Here is a 17,860-nt window from a genome sequence, read left to right as displayed (position 1 = left end):
TCTGCTATGTTCTTTAAGTTGGTTAGGGCAAGACAGAGTAGGAAGGTAATGCATGGTGTTAGGGAAGAAAATGGTAGTATAGTTAGAGAACCAGAGGATATGGTCAGGGTGACAACTGATCATTTCCAAGGTTTATTTAAGGAAAGGGAAATAGATGTAGAGCAGGGAAATGTGTTTTTAGAACACTTGTCCAGGCGGTTGCCGGAGGACATTAGAGAAGTGATGGAGGCCCAGATCTCACTAGAAGAGGTTGAGAGCGCTCTTAGGAGGATGGGAAAAGGGAAGGTGCCTGGGATAGATGGGCTGCCGGCTGAGTTTTATCTCAAGTTTTGGGGTATACTTGGACCAGTGGTCCTCGAAGTCTTGAAGGCCATCCTTGAGACGGGGGTCCCGGGGGGATCAATGGCTGTTGGTGTGCTGTCACTTTTATATAAGAAGGGGGAAGTAACAGACCTTGGCAACTGGCGGCCGTTGACCATGCTGTGTGTAGATTACAAGCTACTTGCAAAGGTTTTAGCAGACCGGTTGCGCACAGCCCTTCCCTACGTCGTTCATGAGGATCAGACGTGCGGGTAGAGGGCCGCTCTATTAGATGGAACCTACAGTTAATCAGGGACTCCATCGCTTGGGTTGAAGATAGAGGTCTGCCTTTAATGGTAGCAGCGCTAGATCAGGCGAAAGCCTTCGATCGTGTGAATAGATCCTTTTTATTCAGAGTGTTAGGTCGATTAGGATTTGGGGAGAAGTTTATAGGATGGATTCGTACATTATATGTCGGAGCGGGGTGCCGAGTTAGTGTAAATAGTCACTTGGGTGATGTTTTTGACCTCTCGTCTGGGGTCAGGCAGGGGTGCCCGCTCTCGGCTCTCCTCTTCGTTCTGTACATGGAGCCTCTGGGGGCTGCCATTAGGGCAGACACAGGGGTGGAAGGTTTGCTGATCCCTGGAAGTGGTGGGCTGCGTGTTAAGATGACGCAGTACGCCGACGACACTTCCTTGCTGTTGTGCAAGGACTCGTGCCTGACAAGGTCCCTTGCCATCTTTGGGGATTTCACCCGAGCGTCGGGAGCAGTTCTGAACCATGCAAAGTCTTCAGTCAAGTTTTTCGGAAGATGGCGCGGTAGAACGGATGTGCCTGGGGGGTTATCTCTCTGTGAGGGGGCCCTGAGGATTCTCGGGGTCCATTTTGAGACCTCCGGCTCAGCGACGCTAAACTGGAACATGCGTATCGCAGTGGTACAGAGGAAGCTAGCAATGTGGAAAGCTAGGTATTTGTCTTTTATGGGCAAAGTCCTGGTCCTAAAGGTGGATGTGTTGCCGTCTCTTTTGTATTTGGCATACATCTACCCATTGCCGGCTTGTCTGAGGAGGCCTCTAGTGAGGCTTGTGTTTCAGTTTATGTGGAGTGGCAGGTGCGAGTGGGTCGCCAGGGCACGCATGATCTGTCCCATCGGGGAGGGAGGTAGGGGGTACCACATTTCCCCCTCAAGCTGGACTCAATTTTTGTTTCCTTCTTGTTAACGGAGCTTGCTCAGCCAGTGATACACCCGTCCGGTTACCTCCTGCGGGTGTTTTTCTCGTATCAGGCGAGAAGCATAATGGTGTGGTCTAACACGGGTCCTCGGGCGGAACAGCTGCCGTGGCACTTTGGTCATGCGGCCAAGTGGCTGCGTGCGCACCCTGAGGTTGAAGTTGCCCGAGTAGGTTTAGATCACAGGCACCTGTACGAGGAGGTCAGAAAGGCAGGGAGTCCGGCGCCTGTAGTGGGCATCTCGGAAGTGGTCTGGGAGGGAGTGCAGGCGCGGGGTCTGGATAACAGGCTCAAGGACCTGAATTGGTTGAGCCTTCATAAGTGTTTGCCGGTACGTTCCATCTTGTACCGGTATAATTTGGTGCAATCCCCCACCTGTCTAAGATCCTCTTGTGGCAGGGAGGAGACTGTGCGCCATGTCTTTTGGGACTGTGCCTTTGCCGGAGTAGTATGGGCTAGGGCACGGGTGTTGTTAGGTTTGGTAAAGGGGATTTTGTATTGACGTGGGCCAGGTTAGAGAGGGGTGTAGGGAGAGCGAGAGGGACGGATAGGGACAGGTTTCTGCTCTGGCTTCTCATGAGTCTCTTTAAACGGGGGCTGTGGGAAGCAAGGCAGAACATGGTGAAGACAGGGAAAGATTGGGGGTGGAAGGGATAGTGAGGAGGGTGGAAGGAGATTTGAGGGGAGGATGAAGAGGGAGGAGAGGAAGTGGGGGCAGCATGCTGCTCGGGAGAGGTGGAAGGGGGGTTTAGGGCTGGGTGTCATTTAGATTTGTAAGAGGATAGATTAGAGACGGGGAGATAGGGAGAGGTTTTTTGTAGGGTAACGGGGAGGGAAGATGCTCCCCTGAGGTTTTGTTTGTGGTTTATGTTTTAGTTTAATTAGTTTATTTAAAATACCATTATTTGTGTATGTATGTAAATTATGAGTTGTAAAGAATGAATGGTATTGAAGATAATAAATTATTTTTATAAAAAAATATAAAATAAAAAAAAAGATAGGCTGTATAGGTTTTCACGTTCCGTTTGTTGTTTTTGTATTGTTCGTGTTTTGTCTTCATTAAACATGTATCGAATTAACCACGCTGCATTTTGGTCCGACTCTCTTTCGACGGAAGAAAACCGTAACAGAATCACCCACCACACCAGGACCAAGCAGAGTGGTGACAGGCAGTGGCAGCAGGAGCAACCAAGGTTGGAATATACGACTTGGGAGGAAATAGACAGGGGGGCGGTCGACCCAGAGAGAGTGCCGGAGCCCGCCTGGGATTCGATGGAGCAGTGCGAAGCAGGTTATCGGAGAATGGAGTTGGCGAAGCAAGCATGGCGGCGCGGACGGAAGACCGAGAGTCAGCCCCAAAAATTTCTTGGGGGGGGCTCAGGGAGAGTGTGGCAGAGTCAGGGTTCAGACCTGAGCCAACTCCCCCTGTTTACCGTAAGGAGCCATGGATGTTATCGGAGCTATCGGCGAAGCTGAGGGCTGAGTCTGAGAGGGTTGAGGAATTATTGGACAGAATGGAGGAGAGTGAACAGATGGGAGATGAGGAGACACTAGAGGAGATGTTAATAGAATTGGAGGAGAGTGAAGAGAGAGAGCAGTTGGTTTGGCGTAGTATGCAAGATATTCGCCCGACGGAGCATGTTGGGGATTTGATGGCACCTGGGTCAGCGCTCCATTCTCGTCCTGAGGTGCGTGTTAGTCGGCTGGTGAAGATTGTGCCAGTCTCACGCACCAGGCCTCCTGTGCACCTCCCTAGCCTTGCACGTCCTGTGCCAGTCCTGCTCTCAGGCTATCCAGTACGCCTTCACGGTCCAGTCCATCCTGTGCCACCTTCACACACCAGTCCTCCGGTGGCAGCTCCTCGCACCAGGCTTCCTGTGCGTGTCCTCGGCCCAGTACCACCAGTGCCAGCACCACGCACCAGGCCTTCAGTGCGCCTCGCCTGTTCAGCGCTGCCAGAGCCTTTCTCCTCTCCAGCGCTGTCAGAGTCTCCCGCCTGTTTAGCGCTGTCGGAGTCTCCCGCCTGTTTAGCGCTATCAGAGCCTTCCTCCTCTCCAGCGCTGCCGGAGTCTCCCGCCTGTTTAGCGCTGACAGAGCCTTCCTTCTCTCCAGCGCTGCAGGAGTCTCCTGCCTGTTCAAGGCAGCCAGAGCTGCCAGTCTGCATGGAGCAGCCAGAGCTGCCAGTCTGCATGGAGCAGCCAGAACTGCCAGTCTGCATGGAGCAGCCAGAGCTGCCAGTCTGCATGGAGCAGCCAGAGCTGTCAGTCTGCATGGAGCAGCCAGAGCTGCCAGTCTGCATGGAGCTGCCAGAGCAGCTAGAGCCGCCAGTCAGCCAGGATCCACCAGTCGGCCAGGATCCGCCAGTCAGCCATGATCTTCCAGATCCGCCAGTCAGCCAGGATCCGCCAGTCAGCCATGATCTTCCAGATTTGCCAGTCAGCCAGACTCTTCCAGATCTGCCAGTCAGCCAGACTCTTCCAGATCTGCCAGTCAGCCAGACTCTTCCAGATCTGCCTGTCAACCAGACTCTTCCAGATCCGCCAGTCAACTAGACACTTCCAGATCCGCCAGTCATCCAGGATCTGCCGAAGCCAACTACCTGCCTGAGCTTCCTCTCAGTGCTGAGCTTCCTCTCAGTGCTGGGCTTCTTCTCAGTGCTGGGCTTCTTCTCAGTGCTGGGCTTCCTCTCAGTGCTGGGCTTCCTCTCAGTGCTGGGCTTCTCCTCAGTGCTGAGCTTCTCCTCAGTGCCGAGCTTCCCCTCAGTGCCGAGCTTCCCCTCAGTGCCGAGCTTCCCCTCAGTCCCGAGCTTCCCCTCAGTCCCGAGCTGCCCCTCAGTCCCGAGCTGCCCCTCAGTCCAGTGGGGTTCTGGGTGAGGACTACTAGGCCATGGTCGGCGGCGAGGGTGGACTATCTTAGGACGCGAGGGGAAGGAACTAAGACATTGATGGAGTGGGGTCCACGTCCCGAGCCGGAGCCGCCACCATGGACAGACGCCCACCCGGACCCTCCCTATTGTTTTGATGTGCGTCCGGGAGTCCGCACCTTAGGGGGGAGGGTTCTGTTACGCTCTGGTCGAAGTAATGTATGTTTGTCTTCATTTATTTGGTCAGGCCAGGGTGTGACATGGGTTATTGTGGTGCGTTTTTGTCATGAGGTTTTTGTGGGGTGTCTAGCATAGTCTATGGCTGCCTGAGGCGGTTCTCAATCAGAGTCAGGTGATTTTCGTTGTCTCTCATTGGGAACCATATTTAGGCAGCCATATTCTTTGAGTATTTCGTGGGTGATTGTTCCTGTCTCTGTGTTAGTTGTCACCAGATAGGCTGTATAGGTTTTCACGTTCCGTTTGTTGTTTTTGTATTGTTCGTGTTTTGTCTTCATTAAACATGTATCGAATTAACCTACGCTGCATTTTGGTCCGACTCTCTTTCGACTGAAGAAAACCGTAACATGTATATTTTAACACGCTGTATTTTACAATAATTATATTTTCTTTGTTTTTAATCCCATCCTTCAGCTACCCTCAACCACTCCATCTATCTATGAATACCATCGAATTTAATTTCTATGTGTCATATATTTTTTAACTGTGCTGTTTCACAAAAGCTCTGAACCTATATAAATTTTACGGACACAGTATATTTTACATTAGTTATCTTGTTATTAGTTCCACCCTTCAGCTCCACTCAACCCCTCCCATCTATCTCTTACCACCATCCATTTTTTATTTCTATTTGCCATATATTTTTTAATTTTACTGAGATGTTTCACAAAAGTTCTGATCCTTTCTATTCTCATAGTTTCTACAGATTGTAAGTTAAAAATAAACATTTTTGCTGAAAGTATTATTAAATAATTGATCGATTGACTATGACTTTTCAAATCACCCAGCAGTGCTAGAGTTAGCTCCAGGTAAATGTTGCAATTCTTTAGCCATTCCTGGACCTGCAACCAAAAACAGTATCAAAACAAGTGATCTAATGAATCTGTTTCTTCGCAGCAAAATCTGCAGAGCAGAGATTATTGCATTTTGCATAATAATTTAAATGGAAAAAGTTTTGAATCCAGCGTCGTTGTGTGTATCAGTTCAGAAACCATGTGCCGACGGTAGGGCAGACATCTCCATATATTTTGTTAGCTGCATTTATAACAACTTCACCAGTCCTATTTATGATATAATTGACCAAGACTATACTTTTTTAAATTTTAGTTTAACCATAATATTTGTTGTATTATTTGTTCTGTCTTTCCTGGTGGATTAAACTGAAATTGCAACCAACTTTCTATGGCTTGTTTTGAAAATAGCGATATTTTGCAGATTATTTCATTTTCAAAAAACTGAAAGTTAGAGGTTGTAATCTGAATAAAGGGAATGAGGCCATTTTTACGAATCTGCCTGTCACGACTTCCGCCGAAGTTGGTTCCTCTCCTTGTTCGGGTGGTGTTCGGCATTCGGCGTCCCCGGTCTTCTAGCCATTATTGATCCATTTTTGATTTTCCATTTGTTTTGACTTGTCTTCCCACACACCTGGTTCCAATTCCATCATTGCATGTTGTGTATGTAACCCTCTGTTCCCCCCCATGTCCTTGTCTGAAAATTTTTATTGTAAGTGCTTGTGCACATTATTTCTGGTGTGCGACGGGTTTTGTACCCTTTGCATTGATTGTTCTGTTGATGGTGATTTTTATTATTAAACTGTGCCGTTGTAACACAGTTTTTGCTCTCCTGAGCCTGACTTCTCTGTTGCCAGTACGCACCACTTACAGAATTCCAGACCCATACTTATGGAGTCAGCAGTAGCAGGTACCCCTGGTATAGGGGTGTAGGAGCGCGTCCGGGAGCACGCAGCAATGCTCCACCATCTTGGCACCGCCATGGACCGCATTGTCCAGACAATGGACTGCTGGGAAAGAGAGGGAGTTCTCCCAGCGCCTCCACCAGCACAACCGGGGTCTCCACTACGCGCCCCTCCTTCTCCTGGTCCCAGTGAGATTCGTCTCTCCCTTCCCCAGGAATACGATTGGATGACTGCGAACTGCCAGGGGTTCCTGTTGCAGCTAGACTTATACCTGGCAACCGCCCTCGTCTTGTGCCAAAGCCGCGTGGAGAGAGGGAGATGCGACGTTGGACCAGTTTGAGGAGTTCACCCGCCATTTCCGGGTAGTCTTCTTCCACCCGCCTGAGAGTAGAGCGGCGGGTGAACACCTCTTCCATCTGAGGCAGGTGACGAGGAGCGCCCAGGAGTTCGCCCTGGAGTTTCAGATCCTGGCTGCCGGCACGGGATGGAACGACAGGACCCTGATTGACCATTATCGCTGAAATCGGCGCGAGGACGTCCGTCAGGGAGTTGGCCTGCAGAGATACCACCCTCACATTCGACCAGCTGGTGGACCTGTCCATCCGGCTGGATAACCTGCTGGCTACCCATGGACGTTCAGATCGGGGTCTGTTGCTTCCATCCCCCCACACCCTCTCTCCGATACCCATGGAGCTGGGAGGGGCGGTGTGCAGGGAGACTGGCGGGGGTTCCAGCTCGTGCACCATTTGTGGCCGCAGAGGTCACACTGCCGGTCGGTGCCGGGTTGGTTCCTCTGGGTATCAAGGCAGCAGGCAGGACGATCTGGCATCACCCCAGGTGAGTCGGCACCATTCTCACCCAGAGACCTCTGTTGTACATATGTTTTTGTAAGTCACTTTTCCTGAGTTTTCCCTGCATTCCCAGCATAAGGCGGTCGTCAATTCAGGCGAGGCTGGGAATTTTATTGATAGCTCGTTTGCCCATAGTTTAGGGACCCCCATTGTTCCCGTGGCTGTGCCTTTCCCCGTTCACGCCTTAGATAGTCGACCATTAGAGTCAGGGTTGTATAGGGAGGCCACTGCTCCACTGGGCATGGTGAAACAGGGAGGTCACAAGGAGAGAATTAGTCTCTTCCTTATCGACTCTCCTGCGTTTCCCGTGGTGCTAGGCCTACCCTGGTTAGCTTGTCATGACCCCACTGTTTCTTGGCAACAGAGGGCTCTCACAGGGTGGTCGCGAGAGTGCTCGGGGAGGTGTGTAGGGGTTTCCGTGCTCATTTCCCCTGAATATGCCGATTTGGCTCTCGCCTTCTCCAAAAAGAAGGCGACTCAATTACCACCCCATCGACGGGGCAAATGTGCAATAGATCTCCTGGTAGACACTGTACTTCCCAGGAGTCATGTGTATCCCCTCTCACAGGCGGAGACAGTGGCTATGGAAACATATGTCTCCGAATCCCTGCATCAGGGGTACATTCGGTCTTCCACATCACCCGCCTCCTCGAGAATCTTTTTTGTGAAGAAGAAGGAGGGAGGTCTGTGCCCGTGTATTGACTATCGAGGTCTGAAACAGATCACTGTGAGGTATAGTTAACCGCTACCGCTCATAGCCACAGCGATGGAGTCAATGCAAAGGGCGCGCTTCTTCACCAAACTAGATCTCAGGAGCGCTTACAATCTGGTGCGTATCCGGGAGGGAGACGAGTGGAAGACGGTTTTCAGTACCACCTCAGGGCACTATGAGTACCTCGTCATGCCGTACGGGTTGATGAATGGGCCATCAGTCTTCCAAGCCTTTGTAGACGAGATATTCAGGGACCTGCACGGGTAGGGTGTAGTGGAGTATATTGATGACATTCTGATATACTCCGCTACACACACCGAGCATGTGTCCCTGGTGCGCAGGGTGCTTGGACGACTGTTGGAGCATGACCTGTACGTCAAGGCTGAGAAATGCCTGTTCTTCCAGCAGTTCGTCTCCTTCCTAGGGTACCGCATTTCCACCTCAGGGGTGGAGATGAAGAGTGACCGCATTTCAGCCGCGCGTAATTGGCCTACTCCCACCACGGTAAAGAGGTGCAGCGGTTCTTAGGGTTTGCCAACTACTACCGGAGGTTTATCCTGGGTTTTAGTCAGGTAGCGGCTCCCATTACCTCACTGCTGAAGGGGGGCCCGGTACGTTTGCAATGGTCGGCTGATGCGGACAGAGCTTTTGGTCACCTGAGGGCTCTGTTTACCTCGGCTCCCGTGCTTGCCCATACGGATCCCACTTTGGCGATCATAGTGGAGGTGGATGCGTCCAAGGCTGGGATAGGAGCTGTGTCCCGGCTGTGGATCCCACTCCCATACTCCCCGCCACCTGCCTGGTGATGCCGGTAGTGTGGGAGCTGGATGCGGACATTGAGCAGGCGTTACATGCAGAGCCCGCTCCCCTCCAGTGTCCAGCTGGGAATCTGTACATTCCATCTGCTGTACGCGACCGGCTGATCTATTGGGCCCACACGTCACCCTCCTGGGATCAGTCGGATGGTGCGCTGCCTTAGTGGGAAGTACTGGTGGCCCACTTTGGCTAAGGATGTGAGGGTTTATGTTTCCTCCTGCTCGGTGTGCGCCCAGTGCAAGGCTCCTAGGCCCCTGCCCAGAGGGAAGCTACACCCCTTACCCGTTCCACAACGGCCTTTGGTCGCACCTGTTGGTGGATTTTCTCACCGATCCCCCCCCCCCCACCCCCTCACAGGGTAACACCACGATCCTGGTCGTTGTGGATCGGTTCTCTAAGTCCTGTCATCTCCTCCCTCTGCCTGGTCTCCCTACGGCCCCACAGATTGTGGAGGCCTTGTTTAAGCATGTCTTCCGGCACTACAGAGTGCCTGAGGATTTAGTGTCTGATCAAGGTCCCCAGTTCACGTCTAGGGTCTGAAAGGCGTTCATGGAACGTCTGGGGTCTCGATCAGCCTTACTTCAGGGTATCACCCCTCGAGTAATGGGCAGGTGGAGAGAGTAAACCAGGGTGTGGGCACGTTTCTGTGATCTTATTGCCAGGACCGGCCGGGGGAGTGGGCGGCTTTCGTGCCCTGGGCCGAGATGTCACAGAACTCGCTTCGCCACTCCTCCTCTAACTTCCCTCTTAGTACCCATTGTATTGATTGTTCTGTTTACGGTGATTATTATTATTAAACTGCGCCGTTGTAAAACAGTTTTTGCTCTCCTGCGCCTGATTTTTCTGCTGCCAGTACGCACCCCTTACACTGCCAGAGTACCAGTTCATATTTAACTTCTTGACGCTACCTATCCCGTTAGCGGGATAATTGTCATCGACAACCGCTGAATTATAGAGCGCCACATTCAAATAATATTACTAAAAATATTTAAATTCATGGAATCACAAGTGCAATATAGCAAAACACAGCTTAGCAGTTTGTTAATCCACCTGTCGTGTTAGATTTTTAAAATATGCTTTACAGCGATCGCTCGACAAAACATTATGAACACCTAGAATCAAAGTAGCTTGGTCACGAAAATCAGAAAAGCAATCAAATTAATCGTTTACCTTTGATAATCTTCGGATGTTTTCACTCACGAGACTCCCAGTTACACAATAAATGTTCCTTTTGTTCCATAAAGATTATTTTTATATCCAAAATAACTCCGTTTGTTTGGCGCGTTATGTTCAGAAATCAACAGGAAAGAGCGGTCACGACAACGCAGATGAAAATTCCAAATAGTATTCGTAATGTCCACAGAAACATGTCAAACGTTTTCTATAATCAATCCTCAGGTTGTTTTTAAAATATATAATTGATAATATATCAACCGCAACTGTCTTTTTCAGTAGGAGAGGGAAAGGCAATGGCTGCCAAAGCTCTGTTGCGCATACAAAACACTGCGGCACCCAGCCATACAATGACGCAATGTTATTTTTCTCGCTAATTTTTCAAAATAAAAGCCTGAAACTATGTCTAAGGACTTTTGACACCTTGAATAATCGATAGGAAAAGGAATCTGGTTGATACCCCTTTAAATGGAGCAAGGGCAGGCTATGGAACATGAAGTTTTCAAAATAGAAGCCACTTCCGGGTTTGATTTTCCTCAGGGTTTCAGTTCTGATTTTCCTCCTGCAGTATCAGTTCTGTTATACTCACAGACAATATTTTGACAGTTTTTTCTATCCTAATCTGTCAATTATATGCATATTCTAGCATATTGGGCTGAGAAATAGGCTGTTTACATTGGGAACGTTATTTTTCCAAACATAAAAATAGTGCCCCCTAGCTGAAAGAGGTTAAGTATAACTTTTGTATGACTGAAGCCTTTAGTGAGAGGTCTAATGCTTTTGCCAAGTTTCAGGTAAGACCCAAATGCAGACTGTGTTGAAGTAACAATGTTTATTACAGCAACAGTGGAAGGTCAACAACAGGTCAAGGCAGGCAGAGGTCGATAAACCAGAGTAGTGGGGCAAAGGTACAGGATGGCAGGCAGGCTCAAGGTCAGGTCAGAGAGAGGTCGGTAATCCAGAGTAGGAGCAAAGGTACAACAGGCAGGCTCAGGGTCACGGTCAGGCAGAGTGGTCAAGCAGGCGGGATCAGTGTCAGGACAGGCAAGGGTCAAAACTAGGAGGGAGAGAAAATTAGAGACTGAGGACAAGCAGGAGCTGAGACAAAACGCCGGGCAAAACTGACGTGGCAAACAAGACGAACTGGCACAGACAAACAGAGAACACAGGTATAAGTACCCAGGGGATAATGAGGAAGATGGGCAACACCTGGACAGGGGTGGAGACAAGCACAAGGACAGGTGAAACAGATCAGGGCGTGACAGCTTTAATATTTAATCATTTCTGCACCTCGAAATCATAGTCATTATATAAATAGGGCCTTTTTCTCTGGCTTGCCATTCCAAATAAAATGGAATCTTTTTTGCACTTATATTTAAAAAAAAACAGGTAGCTAGGTATAGGCAAGGCTATAAGCAAATAGGCAATCTAGTATATGACTAAAGAGTTAATCAGGGTGATTTTTCCACAAATAGACCGGTATTTTCCTTTCCATGGTAGCACAATCTTATCTATTTTATCTAACGTTCTATTAAAATTTATTGAAGTGAGATCATTTCTATCTTTCGGGATATGAATACAGAGCATGTCCACATCACCATCAGATCATTTCATTGGTAAACTATACGGTGATGTAAAGAAATTGTTTTGTGATCCAATAGCTTTTAATCCAGAGAGGTTAGAAAAAGTATCTAGATCCTCTATGAGTCTGTGGAGGGATCCAAAGTGTGGATTTAAAGAAAACATGAATCATCAGAGTACAATGACACCTTAAGCCCTGGATTTCTAATCCCTTGATATTATTGTTGAATCTGATTTTAATAACTAACATTTCAATGGCCATAACAAATGCAGATATGCCGACAGTGGACAACCCTGTATTTGTTGTTGTTGCCGTGAGTGTGTTGGTGTGATTAAATCAAATCAAATCAAATGTATTTATATAGCCCTTCGTACATCAGCTGATATCTCAAAGTGCTGTACAGAAACCCAGCCTAAAACCCCAAACAGCAAGCAATGCAGGTGTTGAAGCATGTTGGCTAGGAAAAACTCCCTAGAAAGGCCAAAACCTAGGAAGAAACCTAGAGAGGAACCAGGCTATGAGGGGTGGCCAGTCCTCTTCTGGCTGTGCCGAGTGGAGATTATAACAGAACATGGCCAAGATGTTCAAATGTTCATAAATGACCAGCATGGTCAAATAATAGGTCTGGGACAGGTAGCACGTCCGGTGAACATGTCAGGATTCCACAGCTGCAAGGCAGAACAGTTGAAACTGGAGCAGCAGCACGACCGAGAGAGAGAAAGAAAGAGAGAAAGAGAGAATTAGAGAGAGCATACTTAAATTCACACAGGACACCGGATAAGACAGGAGAAGTACTCCAGATATAACAAACTGACCCTAGCCCCCCGACACATAAACTACTGCAGCATACATTTTTATTTTTTATTATTTTTATTTCACCTTTATTTAACCAGGAAGGCTGGTTTTGAACAAGTTGTCATTTACAACTGCGACCTGGCCAAGATAAAGCATAGCAGATGAACAGACAACAACACAGAGTTACACATGGAGTAAACAATAAACAAGTCAATAACACAGTAGAAAAAAAAAATCTATATACATTGTGTGCAAAAGGCATGGTGAGGTAGGCGAATAATTACAATTTAGCAGAATAACACTGGAGTGATAAATGATCAGATGGTCATGTGCAGGGAGAGATACTGGTGTGCAAAAGAGCAGAAAAGTAAATAAATAAAAACAGTATGGGGATGAGGTAGGTAAATTGGGTGGGCTATATACCGATAGACTATGTACAGCTGCAGCGATCGGTTAGCTGCTCAGATAGCAGATATTTAAAGTTGGTGAGGGAGATAAAAGTCTCCAACTTCAGTGATTTTTGCAATTCGTTCCAGTCACAGGCAGCAGGGAACTGGAAGGAAAGGCGGCCAAAAGAGGTGTTGGCTTTAGGGATGATCAGTGAGATACACCTGCTGGAGCGTGTGCTACGGGTGGGTGTTGCCATCGTGACCAGTGATCTGAGATAAGGCGGAGCTTTACCTAGCATGGACTTGTAGATGACCTGGATCCAGTGGGTCTGGCGACGAATATGTAGCGAGGGCCAGCCGACTAGAGCATACAGGTCACAGTGGTGGGTGGTATACGGTGCTTTAGTAACAAAACGGATGGCACAGTGATAAACTGCATCCAGTTTTCTGAGTAGTGTATTGGAAGCTATTTTGTAGATGACATCGCCGAAGTCGAGGATCGGTAGGATAGTCAGTTTTACTAGGGTAAGTTTGGCGGCGTGAGTGAAGGAGGCTTTGTTGCGAAATAGAAAGCCGACTAGATTTGATTTTAGATTGGAGATGTTTGATATGAGTCTGGAAGGAGAGTTTACAGTCTAGCCAGACTCCTAGGTACTTATAGATGTCCACATATTCTAGGTCGGAACCATCCAGGGTGGTGATGCTAGTCGGGCGTGCGGGTGCAGGCAGCGAACGGTTGAAAAGCATGCATTTGGTTTTACTAGCGTTTAAGAGCAGTTCCTCCAACTGCTCTTAAACAGAAGGAGTGTTGAAGGAGTGTTGTACGGCATTGAAGGAGCACGGAAGGAGTGTTGTACGGCATTGAAGGAGCACGGAAGGAGTGTTGTACGGCATTGAAGGAGCACGGAAGGAGTGTTGTAAGGCATTGAAGGAGCACGGAAGGAGTGTTGTACGGCATTGAAGGAGCACGGAAGGAGTGTTGTACGGCATTGAAGGAGCACGGAAGGAGTGTTGTACGGCATTGAAGGAGCACGGAAGGAGTGTTGTACGGCATTGAAGGAGCACGGAAGGAGTGTTGTACGGCATTGAAGGAGCACGGAAGGAGTGTTGTACGGCATTGAAGGAGCACGGAAGGAGTGTTGTACGGCATTGAAGGAGCACGGAAGGAGTGTTGTACGGCATTGAAGGAGCACGGAAGGAGTGTTGTACGGCATTGAAGCTCGTTTGGAGGTTAGATAGCACAGTGTCCAAGGAAGGGCCAGAAGTATACAGAATGGTGCCGTCTGCGTAGAGGTGGATCAGGGAATCGCCCGCAGCAAGAGCAACATCATTGATATACACAGAGAAAATACTGGAGGCTGAGACAGGAGGGGTCAGGAGACACTGTGGCCCCATCCGATGATAGCCGGGGACAGGGCCAAACAGGAAGGATATAACACCACCCACTTTTCCAAAGCACAGCCCCCACACCACTAGATCGATATCTTCATCCACCAACTTACCATCCTGAGACAAGGCAGAGTATAGCCCACCAAGATCTCCGCCACGGCACAACCCAAGGGGGGGCGCCAACCCAGACAGGAAGATCACATGGGTGACTCAACCCACTCAAGATTACCTTCCTACCCTGAGTTGACCTTCTCTTAACTATCTGTCCAGGGTCATCCCTATCTCTCTCATTATCTCTGATCCACTGACAGAGCTTTACGACCTATACATATGCACGCAAACACACATACACACATGCATACGCATGCACACAGGCGTGCACACACTGGCACACACGTCTCAGTGACATTTTAAAGTGTCTGACTCTCAGGTCAGACCAATGCCACTAATTAGATAAAACACAACGAGACATACAAGTGGTACTGTACTGTAGGACCAAACAGCAGACTGATCCCCTCTCCTATAGTCTCTCTCTCTCTCTCTCTCTCTCTCTCTCTCTCTCTCTAATACAATTAAGTTCAGAAATGTTTTATTGGCATCTCTGCCTCTCTCGCTTTCTCTTGTTCTCACACTTTATTTTACACACACATACATGCATGCACGCAGCAGCAGCAGCAGCAGCAGCATACAGTGCCAAAATACTAATTCTCCTCCCAGACTGTTTGCCCTGTGTCTGCCTTATGGACATTTACACGTCGGCACGGCCAGACGCCAACACACACACACAGACTGGCCCACAGTGCACACATCTGATTCTCTTTATCATCGCCGCCTCTCCCTCACACTGATCCAAAACACACATACACAGGGACACACTCACACCCACGCCAAGAGAGAAATATCTCTCTGATCCAAAAAAACACCAGAACAAACAGAAAACAATTCCAGGCATTCCTGCTGCTCTGGGCCTCCTAACCGGAGACCCCTGCTCCACACACACACACACACACACACACACACACACACACACACACACACACACACACACACACACACACACAGGCCGGTAAGTTTGAGGATGCAAGAACTGAATCCAACATGCGATAGAGTGGGAGAGGGAGAGAGAACGAGAGAAAGCAGGAGGGGAGAAAGAGAAGAACAGGGGGATGAAGAGAATGGCAGCAGTCCATTTGCAGCAGGCAGAAAGAGAAAATGAAAAGCACTTTCCATCTGTCAGAAAATGATCCAATATTGGCTAAACAAAGAAACTGTAATAGGAAAAAGAGACTGAGGGGGGGGCGGAAAACGAGAGAGAGATCAGTAGGAAAAAACAAACCAGCTAACGAGGGCTGGTGTCCAAAACCCTGGGAAAAAGAACGATAGAGCATCTTTAAACATTGTGATTTGACTTTGAACAAAGTGACTTTTGAAGTGAAAGAAGCTGTTTCCCCCTTTTCTCTTTTACATTTTTTGTCTCCCTCCATATTTTAATGCTCCCTGCTCTATCATGTAAATCCCCATTCAAATTAGGGCGGTATTAGAGCCCTCAGCGCTAATGTCAGAGAGGCAGAATGAGATGGGGGACTTAAGCACCTAACGAACAATGAAATTCCAAAGCCTTGGGACAGGACAATTAAGAAGCAAGCTTAGCCAATGATGAAAATGTATTGCTATCTAATACATATTTCTATTTTCTGAACACTAACCAATTTGAATGTGATTAAGGGGGGTTGGGGGGTAGGCTCTCAGAGAGCTAGAGACGGCTGGCTCTCAGAGGTCGCTGGTAAAAGGCGCTTTTGATGTTAAATTAAAAATACGGAGGAAAAAGTCCCTTTTATTGTTTTTTGGGGGGCTGCGTATTGTTTTCTGTGGTTACCCTTAAATGGCTTAGTTAACCCTGCAATGCCTGGCTGGGATAGAGAGAGAGAGAGAGAGAGAGAGAGAGAGAGAGAGAGAGAGAGAGAGAGAGAGAGAGAGAGAGAGAGAAAGAGAGAGAGGTGGTATAGAGAGTGGTCTGGGGGAGAGAGAGAGAGAGAGAGAGAGAGAGAGAGAGAGAGAGAGAGAGAGAGAGAGGTGGTATAGAGAGTGGTCTGGGGGAGAGAGAGAGAGAGAGAGAGAGAGTGGTATAGAGAGTGGTCTGGGAGAGAGAGAGAGAGAGAGAGAGAGAGAGAGAGAGAGAGAGAGAGAGAGAGAGAGAGAGAGAGAGGTGGTAATGAGAGTGGCCCGGGGGAGAGAGAGACAGCGAGAGAGAGCGAGAGAGAGAAAGAAAGAAGGGGGAGAGATGGATGAGCTGTATTTTCAGTGGGATAATAGACCATGTAAATGCCTCAGCGTTCATTCCTTTTATCTGAATGAAAGCATCCATCCATCCATTGTGTCCTTCTCTTCCACTTCACATCTCTTTCTCTCTAACCTGCTTTTCCTGGTTGTGACTGGCTCAGGATAGAGACTATAGTAGGAGAGTAGGGAAGTCACTAGGAAACAGGGAGGACAGAGACTGTGGATGTCTGAATAGACCGTTAGAGCTACGATGGATGTCATGAATTCCCTCTCCAGGTTTAAATTGAAGGATTAGAATTTGTGTCCCAATCCAACAGTTCTGAAGAAGTAGAGTAGGCTTGATGATTCTACTGAAACTACAGTATCAAACTATCCCATTTTTACTTCTTTATCGATTGTGACAATGTATGGATGGGGCTAGGGGTTGTTTGTGGACAGGGCCACATCTATTTCTCTCTCTACGAGGTGTGTGTGTGTTCAGTGTGTTTTCACTGGAGGAAAACAAGTGAGGATTAGGGAATGCAGAAATTCTGAGAAGTGGGAACAACACTTCCTTTGTTATTTACCCATAGAGAGAAAATGGGGACCAGGATTCGGGTCAGAGAGAAGAGGAGCGTGACGTGCATACATCTCCCTCTTGCAATACGCGCTGCGGCCAGATGAATTCTCTGTAATAGATGCGCTCTCAGGCCCTAGTTTGGAGGGATAAAGGACATTTTCATGAACTTTCTTTATATTTAATGTTCAATTAGTCGCGGGTATAACCGGAACATAATCTGATGGAAATATGGGCAGGAATTAATGCCCCCGCAGGGAGACAGACAAGGGGATTGGTATGCACCAAACGCATGGACACACTCACTGGGGGTGTGTGTGTGTGTGCATGTGCATGTGTGTGTGCATGTGCATGTGTGTGTGTGTGTATGTGTATGTGTGTACGTATGTGCGTGTGCACCCCAACTCACAGACAAACATGGGCATGCAGATTTGAGGCATAAAGGTATTAAATCTCATAAATATGTGTATACAGATTACCAGAGATATATTTACATAGATACATAAATATATCTCTGATAATCTGTATAACCATATTTATGAGATTTAATACCTTTATGCTGCAAATCTGCTTGCCCATGTTTGTCTGTGAGTTGGGGCATACACACACACACACACACACACACACACACACACACACACACACACACACACACACACACACACACACACACACACACACACACACACACACACACACACACACACACACACACAGCAGCAGAATTTTTATTTATTTACCACATCTATCCATCCTCTCTTTATCCTGTTGTGAGCCGCCTCTGTTCTCCCTATGAACATCGCTCCATTTTAAACATCATATTTACATAGATACATAAATATATTACATTTAAAGTGGAGCGATGCTCATAGGGAGAACAGAGGCGGCTCACGACAGGATAAAGAGAGGATGGATAGATGTGGTAAATAGAAAAATCAATCAGGTTATTATGTGGGTGAGAGAAGCTTTCATCCTACTTATAAACAGTGTT

Source organism: Oncorhynchus nerka, linkage group LG2 (genome assembly GCF_034236695.1).
Source record: "Oncorhynchus nerka isolate Pitt River linkage group LG2, Oner_Uvic_2.0, whole genome shotgun sequence".
Lineage (NCBI taxonomy): Eukaryota > Metazoa > Chordata > Actinopteri > Salmoniformes > Salmonidae > Oncorhynchus > Oncorhynchus nerka.
This window is presented reverse-complemented; position numbering follows the sequence as displayed.